The 14,852-nt window shown below is 40.2% G+C and overlaps 1 protein-coding gene across 4 annotated transcripts in view; it reads right to left on the reverse strand.

Annotated features, from left to right (window-relative positions):
• Positions 1 to 14,852, reverse strand: part of garnl3 (GTPase activating Rap/RanGAP domain like 3) — an 84,793-nt gene that overhangs the window by 68,629 nt on the left and 1,312 nt on the right. The gene's annotated exons all lie outside the window — the stretch shown is intronic.

The raw sequence follows: 14,852 nt of genomic DNA on the forward strand, positions 1-14,852 counted from the left end.
AAAAGTATTGAGACACACCGCTTACTTATTGAATCCTGTTGTTTCATTTAATCCCATTGCCACAAGTGTATAAAATCAAGCACCTAGCCAAGCAGTCTGCCTTCACTACACATGTAGTGAAAGAACTAGTCTTTCTCACTGAGAGCTCACTGAATTCCAGCAAGGTACTGTAACAGGATAGCAGTCAGTTTGGGAAATTTCTGTGGAAGCTTTAAGAAACTACAGCAACTCAGCCACCAAAGTGACAGACCATGTAAAGTTACAGTGAAGACTCTTAAATGCCGAGTGCATAAAATTCACCAACACTCAAAACCTGACTCAATCATTAGGCATTAACATCAGCACAAACACTGTGCACTGGAAGCTTCATGGCATGGCTTTCCAAGGCTGGACAGCACCATGCAAGCAGGGGTGGAGGGGTGTTCTGTGTGACAAATTATTCTTCTCTAACAGGGTCTAGTCTGGGTTTAGTGAATGCCAGGAGAACATTATCTGTCTGACTGCAATGTGCCAACTGATGGGCCCAATAAGCACCACGTTTGGTGGAGGAGGGTAATGCTCTGGGGTTGTTTTTCAAGGGTTGGCCTCAACCCCTTGTTCCAGTATAGGCAAGTCTTCAGCATACCAAGACATTCTGGGCATTTGTATGCTTCCAATTTTGTGGAAACAGTTAGGGAAAAGCCCTTTTCTGTTCCAGCATGACTTTGCCCCAGTGCCCAAAGCAAGGTCTATAAAGACATAGTTGGGAGTTTGGAAGAACTTGACTGGCCCGCACAGAGCCCTGACCTCAGCACTTTTGGAATGAACAAGAATGAGGATTGCGAGTCAGGCCCTTTCATCCAACAAGTGTGTGAGCTCACAGATGCTTGCCTCTGGAAGAATGACCAAAACGTCCCACAGACGCATTCCAAAATCTTGTAGGAAGCCCTTCCCAGAACAGTGGAATCTGTTATAGCTGCAAAGGGAATACAAATATGTAAATAAGGAAATTATTTTGTCTATATAGTGCAACTGCTTTACAATTTTAGGTTTGATTGATAATTCAAGCTGATATTTGATGACATTTTATCAAACTTTAGAGCTAATTGTGAAGCTGTGTTTAAAACAGGGCACCAGCATTTATACTGTTGTAGGAGACTGTCCTATTTCCACACTGACAACCCCATTTTAATCTTAATCTTAAATAGTCTGGAAAGTCTTTTAGTACAGATTTTAGGGGATTAAAGAATATATTTTTTTAAATAATAATTTAAATTGTTCATAGGAAGCTGATTGGCCAGTCACAATTTAACCTAGAAGCTTTGTACACCAGAGTTAAAGTGGATAACTGACTCAATTCTAAATGATGACACCCAGCCTTTGCACTCTGAATTTCAGTTGTTTCCACCTTAATTAAGGATTAAAGCTCCAAACTGCAAAAAAAGCGATATAGAAATAGTTTTGTTCCGGCACACATAACCCAGATGAACAGACCATAACAAAATAGCTCAGAGAACTGGAACCTTGAGAACCTGTTATGGTTATTAACTGTCAGTTGTCTGTGTTGTTGGCAAAATCAAGTGCCACTGCAAATGACAATAATGAAATGACAATAAAAACCCACTTGACTTGACTTGATTCCTCTTCATTTCATGATTTTTGCATATCAGAAAAAAAACACGCCAACAATGTTTTGCACACGCCAGTTCTTATTTTTGCTAAATTAAGCAAATAAACGGTAATTATATAATATAATAACTGATACTGTATATTGTACTCCAGTAAAGTAGATTGTGTAGGCAACACTGACACTTTTTGTACTACTACTTTAAGTGGATCAATTCAACAGTTTTATGAATACATTTTCACATAGAGGTGGGACAGTGTGATATTTTGTCATTACCCTAATCAACTGTGTTATCGTGATACACAATATGTTTACCTAAAGTACCTAAAGAACCAATTGTATATTTCCTTACGAAGAGAGCATATTACATCCTGTTTAACTGGATGTAGAGCAGCAAGGTCTGAATAAAAGCACTGCACTTAAGAGTTTTTGACAGCAGTTTTGAAAAACTGTACAATTTGAAAACGTGTTTTGGATAGATATTGTGTTACAGGGCTACGGTTACTTTCTTGTGACCACTGTACTATATGGGATCTGTTACCAATAGCCAACAATGTGGCTCACAGGCCACTCAAGACTGTATTTCCAGAAATAGCACTTCCTCTGTGTGTGTTCCTCACATGTGCATGCACACATACGCCCACATACTAACTCCCCTACACTGTCATAGCAAGGCCTCCTGCGCTCACTGCCTTATACACACAGCACACTCCCCATGTGAATGTACCTTGTGGTAGAAAGTCAACCACTAGCATTTTAAATGGCGGTTGAGGCCAACGACAAAATCTCCTTGCCTTTTAAGCTGGCTGCAGTTTGGCTCAGTTATAGCGGGAAGAAAAGTTTGCTCTTAGCAAAGCTTCCTGGAGAGAAAAACACTAATGTGTAGGTATGCGTCTTTCAGCCTTAAATGGAAGCAGATGTGGGGAGCGGAGTGCAAGTTTACACAGAGCTGTAATCAGAGCGAGACTCGTTCTTTTATTCCTCTGCCTGATTTCCCCCTCTATTTTTCTCTGCGAACGAGGCGGTCGGGCTACAGGACCGCAGGCCGCACAGCTGAGAGTGATTAGCGTCAGCCGTACCGCTGGTACTATCGGAAGACTACAGCCGCAGGGCAGGCTATTCAAAGGCCAAAGAGAAAGGCAGGCTGCATTGAAAGTTCAGTGCTATTTCAATCCTAGGTAAACAAGTCAATACTCTAACTTTTCAAACTTTCCCATTCTTTCTCTAAATAGGCTAATGACATGCTGTCACTGTATTCTGACAACAGGTGAATCACACCGCGCATGCTAATTTGACTCAGACAGACAGAGAGACGCTGATTAGCATATCATCCATTAGTCACATACAACTGAAAGCTTTTATATAATAACATAGCACCGCTCATTATTTTTCTGCACTGACCTTTTTCTGACTTATGCATGCTGTAGTCTCTGACATGTAGCTATTTTGTTGGGTACACGGGGCTATGGGATTAATAAAGTAGTCTGAAATGAACTATATGTAAAAAGCTTGTATCTCCAAAACGGAATTTACAAGAGAAGAAAAACCTTTGTAAGGATAATGGGAGTCAATGTGAAAAGATGCAATTATTTTGGCCACTTTGGAGAATTTTCACAGGTCAGCTCATCATGAAGAATTGACACAATATAAAAAACACCTGCCAGATTAGAAACAAGCTAAGTTCTCTATCTTTTGCATTTGTCTTAAATACAGTGTGATGAATACTAGGCCCATTAGTAGGTCCTCGTTATCACTGTTAATCTCCCCCCTATTGGAAAATAAATGCGACTGTATTTACATTATTTAATCATTTCAGATTTGTGAATCTTATTACAGATTGAGTTTTGTATTCATTATGAAATCACAGTTAATAGTGTGACAGTAATACAACATACTACATGTACATGTTATGAACATCATTTAGACAACAATAATGTGATTTCTGTATTTTGAGAAAAAGGTCTATGATGTAAAGAGTAACAGCAATAGGCACCATGTTTTCAGCTTTCCTTGTTTTGTAGCCTAGGTGGTAGATAACACAATAAAGCATGTCAATTATGAAAGGATGACACTGCAGCCTGTTTTATGAACTGTAAAGATGCTCAGACCAAAAAACACACTAACATGGTGGTACGAACATCAAAATAAACATGCAGTGTCCATAAAGCAACGTGAGAGTGCAGTAGGTGACCAGCGGCATTTCACAACGTCCACGATGTTCAATAAACAGCACGCGTTCTTAAAAATACACAATTGAGTGTGCAGATGGTATGTTGGTATGTTTCCTATTCAGAACGACTTGTAAACAGTGGAAGGTAAACCGATACAAAGTGCCTGGATATACAGAAAGAATCTACAGTCTCATGGAGAAGATTGTACCTTGGTCTAGTTAGATACAGATCAGTTTTGTGTTTGCTTGTGACTAAGTGGAAAGGAGAATTCAATTCGAAAGGCATTAATCTAAGTACTGCCTGAAGAATTGAGTCTTCAGACCACGGTGGAAGGAAACAAGTGTTCACTTAAGTTCGACTTTAAGGAAGGACATTTCAGGAGCCCAGATTGTGGAAGACCTAAGCTGGTGTGCAGGTGTGTAGTTCTGAAAACAGCTGCAGAAGTAGTGAGGAGCTGAGCCTTCAGAAGCCTTGAATGTCAGCACCAAAGCTTAGCATCTGATCCTTGCTCAGGAAGCCAGTGAAGTGATTTAAGCAGAAGAGTCATATGGTAGAACTTCGGGAGGTTATGGCCCAGAGAAGTCAGTTCAGTTTTGGCTATAGTATCATTTTGGGGTTCAGCATCGTAATACTACACTTAGAAAATATCCTCAAAGTCAAAATTCCAGTAACATCACAACAAAACTACAAACTCTCCATCGCTCTCAGTCTCTAACTCGTCAATGTTTCGCTACGGTTGTTCATTAGAAGTACAGATCAGCACTAGTTGTAGCATGACCTCTCTCAGTGGAAAATGTTGTTGGCAAGAAGTTGTGGTATGTGTTTAAACGTGAGCCACAAACACACACACATAGACACTCACACTCAATCGAGAACACACACTTTATGACTCATACAGTTGTGTGTATCATCCCCACCCTGACACACTCAACATGAGTTCCTTCTCCCTGTAGACTGGTCTCTCAGTCAGTAAATATAAGGTCAGGGTAGGCACATATCAGATACAGCAATCTGCAAGTCATTAGTTTCACCATTATGCACCTGATGGCTTTCAATAGCGCAACAGATTTATGATTCGGTGTAAGATATAAAATATTAGGTCTGTGTATTGGCAAAAACCTGGCCATGCGATAGGTATCACGATACAGAGATTATGATCCAATATATTTTAATATCTCGTGATACTATAAACAAGGTGATATACTGTTATTTACTTAAAAGGAAATTTTGGAAAACTGTCATAGCATAAAAACACATATAATCATATGAGTAAAAGTTTACTTTTTATGCAATCAGACCATTGGGATCTAAAGAGTACAACACTGAGTACAACACTGATATTCAACCTCCTGAGACCCGGTCTTTTGCTAGGTGTGCATTTGTAATTTCACCTATTTAGGATTAGTAGGACCTAACAAGTATAAAAACTAAACTTAGTCTTTGTACAGTAAGACGTTTTTGCTAAAAACAATGTCCTCATATAAGGCCAAAGGTTCAAAGTTTTAAAAAATTAAGTATCACGGCCGAGGTTTAACCCCTTGAGCCCTAGGTTTATTATTCAGTTATTAATCCTAATGCAGAAACTACAGTGAAATATTTGTTAACTGTGTAGTTTGGCATATCTTGTGTCCTGAGTCCCACAGGGTTCTATTTTGGGGCCAAAAAAGCTGTTAATGTTAATTATGACAATAATGTAGTTATGTGAGTTCTTTACTTTAATGAAAGTAAAGAACTAAAATGTGGGCTTACACACAGGGTCTAACAGACTAAACACAACAAAAAATGAACCCCTGCCTTTCCATGAATGTTCATGAATGTTTTTAAGAATCAATACATTACTGTAACAAATAATACCCTGATACTCAAGAGTACCAATATGTTTTACACCACATACAAAACATAGGCTTCAGCATATAAATAATTGGCCAGTGTGGAAATATCAATTACTGATTTTTATGTATTTTTATATTGTATATATTGTATATATTGTTATATAGCTGTATTCTTAGGTAAAGCAACTGTGACATTTACCACCTGAACACCTACACAATTAATCAACCAAGCATGTGGCAGCAGTGTAGTGCATAATACCATGCAGATACTACTCAGTAGCTTCAGGTAATGTTCCCATCCACTGTCAGAATGCGGAAAATGTGATCTCAGTGATTTGGAGCGTGGCAAGATTATTGGTGGCACTGGTTTGAGTATTTATACTCTGCTGATCTCATAATATTTTTAGCACAGTAGTCTCTAAAGAATAGTGTAATACAGAAAACACTTCCAGTGAGTGACAATCATGCTTGCCAACTGACAATCTGTCAGTCAATCACTGTTTGGCTAAATCTACTAGAGTATTCGTTTTGACCATTTGAAATTAGTCTAGCCGATACGATCAGTTATCACAGTATTAGTGTTTCGCATCAGACAGGGCCTAGTCATAGGTCACAGTTTCTTCTGGTCTTCTCTCTGAGAATTTAGCATCACAAAACTCACTAAAAAGACGCTTACAGCTGGGGTTTTAACAGAATGCCATGACTGCTTATGCATAAAGGTGGTCAGCTTCCTTTCATTTACTTCACAGATTTGTGAAGGGAGTAGGCAATAAAATGTATACCTGACCATTGCTTCAGAGGCCAGAGTGAAAAAGGGAAACCCTCTGGCACACTGGGTATTTAGAGGCACTTGGGCAGTTTTCATGGCAGTATTGATTGCTAAGTTGATGGACCGGTTGATGGACTGAATGACAGATTGATTAGCTAACTGATTAGCTTACAACAATAAAAACGAACACCATACTCTCAGCGCCTTGAATAATTAATGATGACAAACATTAAATTCCCATTAAAGGTGTTTTGCTAGTGAGTCCTGGCAGAGAGGCAAGAAACACATTGAAGTCACTGAAACTGAGGAAAAGTTTCAGGTGTAAGTCAAGCAAAAAAGGCTCTGTGTGTGTGCGGGTGTGTGCGCACACGTGAGCGAGAAATAGCTTTACCAGACATCAGACATACCAGTAAATGTTGAGGCAGGATGCAACAATGATGACTTCATCCACTTAATCCATCCCTTTACACACACACACACACACACACACACATAAGTAGCCCTGTACATATTACATAGCTATGTTCACATTACAAGATTCAAATGGCTAAATTGGATCTTTTGAGTTGAAGCAACATGGATTTGATGTTTTTTCAACATCTGTGGACACACAAATCAAATGTGAACACTTTCAGATCAGATTCAGATCATACGCAGCATTTGTAGGCAAGTGCGGACCATGCTCACTGTGGGCTGAAGCAAGGAAGGGGAACTCTGAGAAACTTGGGCTGGAGTTTTAGGCAGCTTCAGCTGATGAGACTTGAAGCCTGACCTGCGCCCCTCTTGCCTCAGCATGAGTTGGAGGAAACTTTCAGCACAAGAAGGTGAGGGGAGAGGAGCGGTTTTATAGGGTGTGTAATAATGGAGCGGAGGAGCTGGAATTTGGATGGAGTTTAAGCATGGTCCTTCTCCTAAACTTTCATTATTTTATATCTCCATTTAATGAGAAAGGTCACATAGGAATTTGCAGTTTGCACACAAACTGTACATCAGTGTTCATCTCGCATTAATAATGAGCAGCTCAGAGCTGTTTTGATCCAATTATATCAGAATTCATCAGGTCCTTACATTGTAACTAAACTACAAAAACAGCTCATTTGGAATTCATATTTCTGTGATGTCTTGAAAACCAACACATATATGTACCAATCAGCCATAACATTAACACCTTGTCTGTACACTATCTGTCCATTAAATCAGCTCCACTGACCATATAGGAGCACTTTGTAGTTAGAATTACAGACTGTAGTCTATCTGTTTCTCTGCATACTGTAATGCTTACGACCCCACAGGACCACCACAGAGCAGCTATCATTTGTCTGTTGGATTATTCTTAGTCCACTCAATGTGCGCTCTATTAGACACTCCTACCTAGTTAGTCCACCTTGTAGATGTAAAGTCAGAGACAGAAGCTCATCTGCTTCTGAACAGTTTGTGTTGGTCATCCTCTAATCCTTTATCAAAGGACACTACCCACAGGACGCTACCCACAGGACGCTACCCACAGTTGTTGACGTTGTTGGCTGGAAATCTCTGGTTGATGGGCTATTCTCAGTCCAGCGGTGACGCTGAGGTGTTTAAAAAACTCCAGCAGCACTGCTGTGTCGGATCCACTCATACCAGCACAACACACACTAACACGCCACACAGTGTCACTGCAGTGCAAAGAATGACCCACTGCCCAACTACTACCTGCTCTGTGGTGGTCCTGTGGGGTTGAAGAACAGGGTCAAAAGGAAGCTAACAAAGCTGTTAGTGCCACACTGATACTGATGAGTTATTTTAGGATTATGTACACAGGATATTACATAAACAGAACATTTTCCCAGACATTATGTACCTATAAATATGTACATTTTAGCAATACCGATAGTCCTTGCATCGCTGTTGTTGATATTGGTAGACCTGAACTTTGGTAAACCATCAATGACCTCTTTTAAAAGCTGGAAATGGGAAAAACCTAAACCTGACCCATTCTGTACTGGAGTACATTTGAATTTGTGGTATCCTCAGGTAAAAGGTTGCATGGACATGCAGGTTTTCCAGCTCGTTTTACTCCTCAGACAGGATATATCTATCCTCTCGAAAATAGTAGCGCCCCTCACTGGGTCTAGCAGGCAACGGCCTAAAGCACACTTTCTCATTCTTACTTTCCGCTGTATAAAATCAGATGCTGTACCGCTAACCAGATGAGAACTATCCACTCGGGAGTACCACCGACATTTCGATTTGGTCTACTGCAAATGCTCCTTTTACCTCTTTCATGCGGACATCCAAACAGGAAAGTTGAAATTCCCATCCTGTGTGTGTGTGTTGTGTGTCTTGTGTGTGAAGCACAGGCTCTAAGTTCCGTAAAGTAACCTCACACCGTCCACTTTTGCCTGACGTGAGTTATATTATACATCTTTGTGTACTTCGCTCTCTCTGTATCCTGCTAAAATGAAGAAAGGGAGCTTAAATTAACTACAACCTCATGTGTGACATTCAAAGGCTCTCCAGGCGCTCGGCCTGCCGCCTACGCTTCATTTTCACCAAAGCTGCTCTCTCTTTAAGACTGTCTGCCTGCTCAAAACACGACGTCCTAGCAGGTCAGACTTCCACGGCTTTGCATAAACACTATTTAAAAAGCGATTACAATAGCGTGGAGGCGCTGTGGGCTTTTTGGAGGACAAAAAATTCCATGCCATGCTGGCTTGTGTAAGAACTAAAAATGTAACGCCTACAAGTTTGCACCAGTCAGTCAAGCCAAGTCTACTCTCATATAAACAATTAGACCAATGTTCTGTAAGAAGAACATGACTATATATAGACGTGTCGGCTAGTATGCATACTGTAACTGCTCGTATGTCCATTAACAACAAACAGACAGCACATGGTGTCTATAGAAGTCCCTACCCATGAGTCACACTGAAAAAGGAAGCAAGCTGTTCAGATTGTGAAGTCTTTTATATATATGGGGTCTGCATAATGTATGGATACTTTCCACACTGAACATACTGGTGCACCCAGACAGTCTGACTGTAATAAGGTTACTATTACACAGGGCCGTACACCACTAACCTTGGAGAGTCCGTAGGTATTAAACCATATGAGGACTTCCATATGCCGTTGCCTAGAAATCCACAGGATAAGCTGTGGAAAACCCTGCATGAAAAGTCGGGTAAATTCCACACTTTATTATGGTGTTACTACACTCTCCACCTGGATTAAAGATTCCTGGCGATCATCGGCTTTAGGCAATTTACCAGCTTTTGCTTTTGACTGACAGAATCCTTTTTTTTAACCCTGTCCAGTTTTCTACACTATGCAAAAGTAACTCAATAATTAAAAATGCTGTGAATTATTTAATGAATTAAAATGTAAATGATTTCTTCTATGGACAGCTTCTAGCTTGCATCTTCACTTTGTCAGACAAACAAAAGCATGGCAAAAATATAAAGTATTCTTTTTCTTTCCACAAAACTGAGTGTTTTTGATTGTACCACTTAGTATCAAGCACTGTAATACTAAACCTGATATCAAGAAGTCTGGTATCATGACAACCCTAATTCAACAACCATTTTCTCTCATTACGCAGTCACTTCTTCCACCAAAAACTGAGACAGCCTGATCAAAGCCATATGTTGGTTTCTACTACTTTTATCACTTTCATTTTAAATATATGGGTACTAAGCATCGGATGGAGGCTTTCTCCTGTCGGAACCCTGTGCAACAGTCTTTGAAGGGGAATCATGCCTTTAATCATTTGTCCAAGTCTGCCTAACTGCCTTTCTCTCTACATTAGCTTTGATGTAGCCTAACTACTTCCAGTGTTAAACTTAGCAGTTTAATTAGGAATTAAGAAGAAGAATATTGGGAACTGTATCCCCAACACTGCAAAGGCTTTATTAGTTTGGATGACAGCCTTCAGAAAATGTCTGCTTTTATTGACTTTTTAATATTGCTACCACAATTAATGTTAATGTTGGATTCGCAGCTGAACTGCTCTCTGAGGAAGGAGCACACAGCACACAGGTACGTCTAAGTAAATATCACAGCTTTTCCGTGCTTCATAGTTCACAGCCCCTGTTAAGGTAATAGAAGTGGCACTTGAAGATCCTCGGTTATGCCTAGGAGCTACACATGTTTCTGTTTGGGAGGGTAAAACACAGCTTTTTGAAAAAGCTGACATCATGGCATTAACTTGCTGATGATTGGTGCCGTTTTCATTTATTTATACATGCAGACATAGTCTGAAATAGACCTCTCCAGGCCCACATCAGTAACTCTGAGTCTAATCTGGTTTTCTCTGACAGCAATGAAAGGGATTTTCAAAAATCACACCCTGTGGTAAACAAAAAGTGCTCCATACCCAATCCAGTTCGTCCTGTGAACAGTTTTCTCCCAAATGCCACTGGAGTCTGAGGTGAAAATATGAGACTCATATGAAAGATGAGCATTGTTACATCCACGCTACAAGCAGGCTAACACTGATATAAGAGCAACAGCTACTTTAATATGTATACATTATTGCTTTGTACTCTACTACTGCCCAATAATTATGTCAGTGTGCAGCAATATTCAATATTCAGCCATATATAGCAATATTCATGTTTTGACTTGTTAAGGATGCCATGATTTGCAGGGGAAAAGTGTATACATGATCATTCATAACGGGTTCGGAACATTTTGGTTACCACAGGGCACAAAAATCAGCATTTTTCTCACCATATCCCACCACTTTCATTTTCTTTTTTGTCCCAAGATGGTCCCAGTCTGAGGCTCATACTAAACAATAAAATGCAACTCCTACTGCATGTTACGTCAAGACACACTTCTTGTGAAAGAAGCAGGGATGCACAGATATGGGAACCGTTTGATATTTTTAATGGCATTAGGGCTGCATGACTAATTCAATTTTGATTATCATGGTACAGGTGTCAGCAATAAACATGTGATGACAGAATGATGATGGATCATGTGCAGCACTGGAGCACAAACACATGCTCTCCCAAATGGGTGGCAAGTTAAAACCATTTAAAGCAGTGTTTTGTGAGAATAGGCATTTCTTACTCCAGTCAGGGAGTGAAATTCGCACTTTGAGCCACTCCTAAAGGACATGTTGTCCATATGCATTTCTGGACAAGCTGGAAGATACAGAACTGTCACTGGAAGTGAAAGACGAGGTTATTTCACAAAAGTGAAATTTCAGGTATGCAGCATTAAGCAGTTCTCATAACTGTTGTCCTGCTTGCTTTACCAAAGTAACAGTGCAGTTAGCAGTGTGCCAACCTTGAAGGAGCAACGATTGTGGCGCTATTCTCCCTTTTACAATGCTGTTATTTTAAGGTAGAAATGCTACATAATGTTGCTTTAACTTAAAAGCTAATTACACAACACATGTGCAGAGCTCCGAATGCCTTCTGTCCTTAACTGTCCTTTACTGTCCTTAACTACAAACCTGTGAAAATACTGTAAAGGGAACGCTGATGTAACGCATAAAGTATGTCAGCCTTGGCAGCGCCCAATACAGACACCGGTGACTCGTTTTCCCCCACCCCTCAACCCTGTTCTCAGTCACACAACGTGCCGAACTACATATGTGCTTTTGCTTGTCTATATTTTGTACCTTGTTTACATTTACTCCTGTCTAGATTAGCCTATCCCTATCCATGTCCTTTGTTAGCTATAGCTGATGGCCTAAAGCCCTGAGGCCTTTTGTTTTCCCATTTTTAACTTCCTTTAGTTTTGTTTAAGCTTTAAGCTTTCTTTTGTTTGTGTTCATGTTTACAGTTTACAGTTTTTATTGTGTTCAAGTATTGTCTATTAAACCTGCAGTAGTGTCTGATAACTTCATGTCGGTCTCTATCCTCATAGCTGACAGCTTTTGGAACAATACAGTTCACAAAAAAAATGTGTTTACAGTTGTGATATTTAGTTCAAGTCAATTTAACTTTATTGACATTATACTAATACAGCATTGTACACTACAACGAAACATGTTTAGGTTAAGTATCTGATGAAGAATAGCTAGGACATGATGCAACAGTGTATGGATAATAGACAAAACACTACACAGAGTATATAGACAATAAATATAAAAATATGTGCATGTGCAAATGTGTGCAAAAGTCTGGGTGATTATGCTCCAAACTACGTTACTATACAAATAATAAAATGGAATAAATACGTAGAGCAGTGATGTGTTGTATGCGATGTAAATGGAGGAGTAAAACAGGGAGTTTAGAAGTGTGTGCTGAGATAAAGCAGCCTGGTATCACAGCAGCATCACATATGAATGAGTAGCTGTTGGTATTTCTATATTTTTGGTTTTACACTATTAAGTGTGCTTCAGTAAGCCAGTATGTATCACTGTTTGTAAAATAAGAGGCTAGGTAGTTTACTTGCTGCACATCCAGAAAGACTTTTATGTTAATTTATCGCTTAGAATAGTGTCACTGAATATCAACACCTCGATATACAGGGTGGGCCATTTATATGGATACACCTAAATAAAATGGGAATGGTTGGTGATATTAACTTCTTGTTTGTTAACAATGATGAACAGTTAACCTGATATTTAGTTGTATGCTTACTACATGCAGTATATGCACATACCTATATATATTTACCTTTCTCTATCAAATATATGATGAGACTGTCTATGAGTAAATCATGGTATTGATGGTCATAATCTTGAAAGCCAATTCAACCATGTGCATTATAATGTGGTGGTGCACCATCTTGCTGGAAAAACTCAGGGAACGTGCCAGCTTCAGTGCATAAAGAGGGAAACACATCATCATGTAGCAATTTCAAATATCCAGTGGCCTTGAGGTTTCCATTGATGAAGAATGGCCCCACTATCTGAAGGCAATTGCCTATGCTGTGAAGATACGAGATGTGCAGCACCTGAAACTACGGATACTGGAAGCCTGTGCTAGCATTTCTTCTGCGGTGTTGCTATCAGTGTGTGAAGAGTGGGAGAAGAGGGTTGCATTGACAATCCAACACAATGGGCAGCACTTTGAACACATTTTATAAGTGGTCAGAAACTTGTAAATAACTCATGAAAGAATAAAGTTACGTAAGTTAAAACCAAGCACACCATTGCTTTTCTTGTGAAATTCCCAATAAGTTTGATGTGTCACATGACCCTCTTCCCATTGAAAAAACTAAAGTTGGATCCAAAATGGCCGACTTCAAAATGGCCACCATGGTCACCGCCCATCTTGAAAAGTTTCCCCCCTCCCATATACTAATGTGCCACAAACAGGAAGTTAATATCACCAACCATTCCCATTTTATTTGGGTGTATCCATATAAATGGCCCACCCTGTACAATAACAGCTTCACTGACATTACAGAAGTAACAAACACCCCCAACCTACACACACACACACACACAGTGACATACACGCACAGACACACCTGTAAACTTAACATGTGCAGAGTTGTATATTTAAAGTAACATCACATTTATTTGTCTATATTGTACGGCCCTAATGTATATGAAGAAACTATTCTAATTCAAATTATATCTACCTGTATGAAAAACAGATGCAGTAAAATGAACTGAACAGATCTTTCAGTACCGTAGTCCAGTGTCACCTAAACGCGCGGCTCTTCTAGAGTTCAGCAGACACATCATCAACTATCGGCTGATGATTTTATTAAACATAATTATCTGCCAGTACTGATATAATTCACAAGACACCTCGACAACGGAGGAGAAGTTTGTAGCTAAGACTGAGACGAGTGCAGAATAGGACGAGACGTCTATAATAGCTGGCGGCCGCTGCGTGAGGCATCGCTTGCCTCTCTAAGTCATTCTCTGTGGCTGGTACAGAGCCTGATAGACTCACTGCGGGTGGGAGCGGTGCAGCTCCACGGGAGAGCCCTATTGATCCAGAGCAAACACTCAATCATTCACACACACACACACACACATGCATTACTGATGCTGCCACAGACACACACACACACACACACACACACACATACACAAACACACTCCTGATGCAGATACAGATACACACATACACTTCACTGAGAGTCACTCTCATGCACACACACACCACTAATGCAGCCACACAGCTAAAACACACACACAGTGGAGCACTCACTACCATGCAAACTCTCTCTCTCTCTCTCTCTCTCTGACACACACACTCCGTACTGCGACACCCAGCGCGCTGCTGTTGCTGTGCCGTGTCTGGCGCTGTTGAGGAGCGCCGTTAATGAGATGACCTCTCTAATCCCTACACCCCAAACTATTGCAGCGCTATTGACAGGAATGCGCCACCTTTCTGCGCAGCCTGAATAAAGAGGGTCGTTTTCGGACACTTTTCTGGCAAAAATGTGGGGTGTTATTGACATTAGCCTCCCCCCCGGGCTGAGGGCTCCCTCTTTTGGCTGGAGAGGAAACCTCCCTGGATAGGTTCACATACTAACACCAGGCTAAAGTTGGCTCCTTTTTTCACAAGTGCATTTTC

This window comes from Salminus brasiliensis, chromosome 1, assembly GCF_030463535.1.
Source record: "Salminus brasiliensis chromosome 1, fSalBra1.hap2, whole genome shotgun sequence".
Taxonomy (NCBI): Eukaryota; Metazoa; Chordata; class Actinopteri; order Characiformes; family Bryconidae; genus Salminus; species Salminus brasiliensis.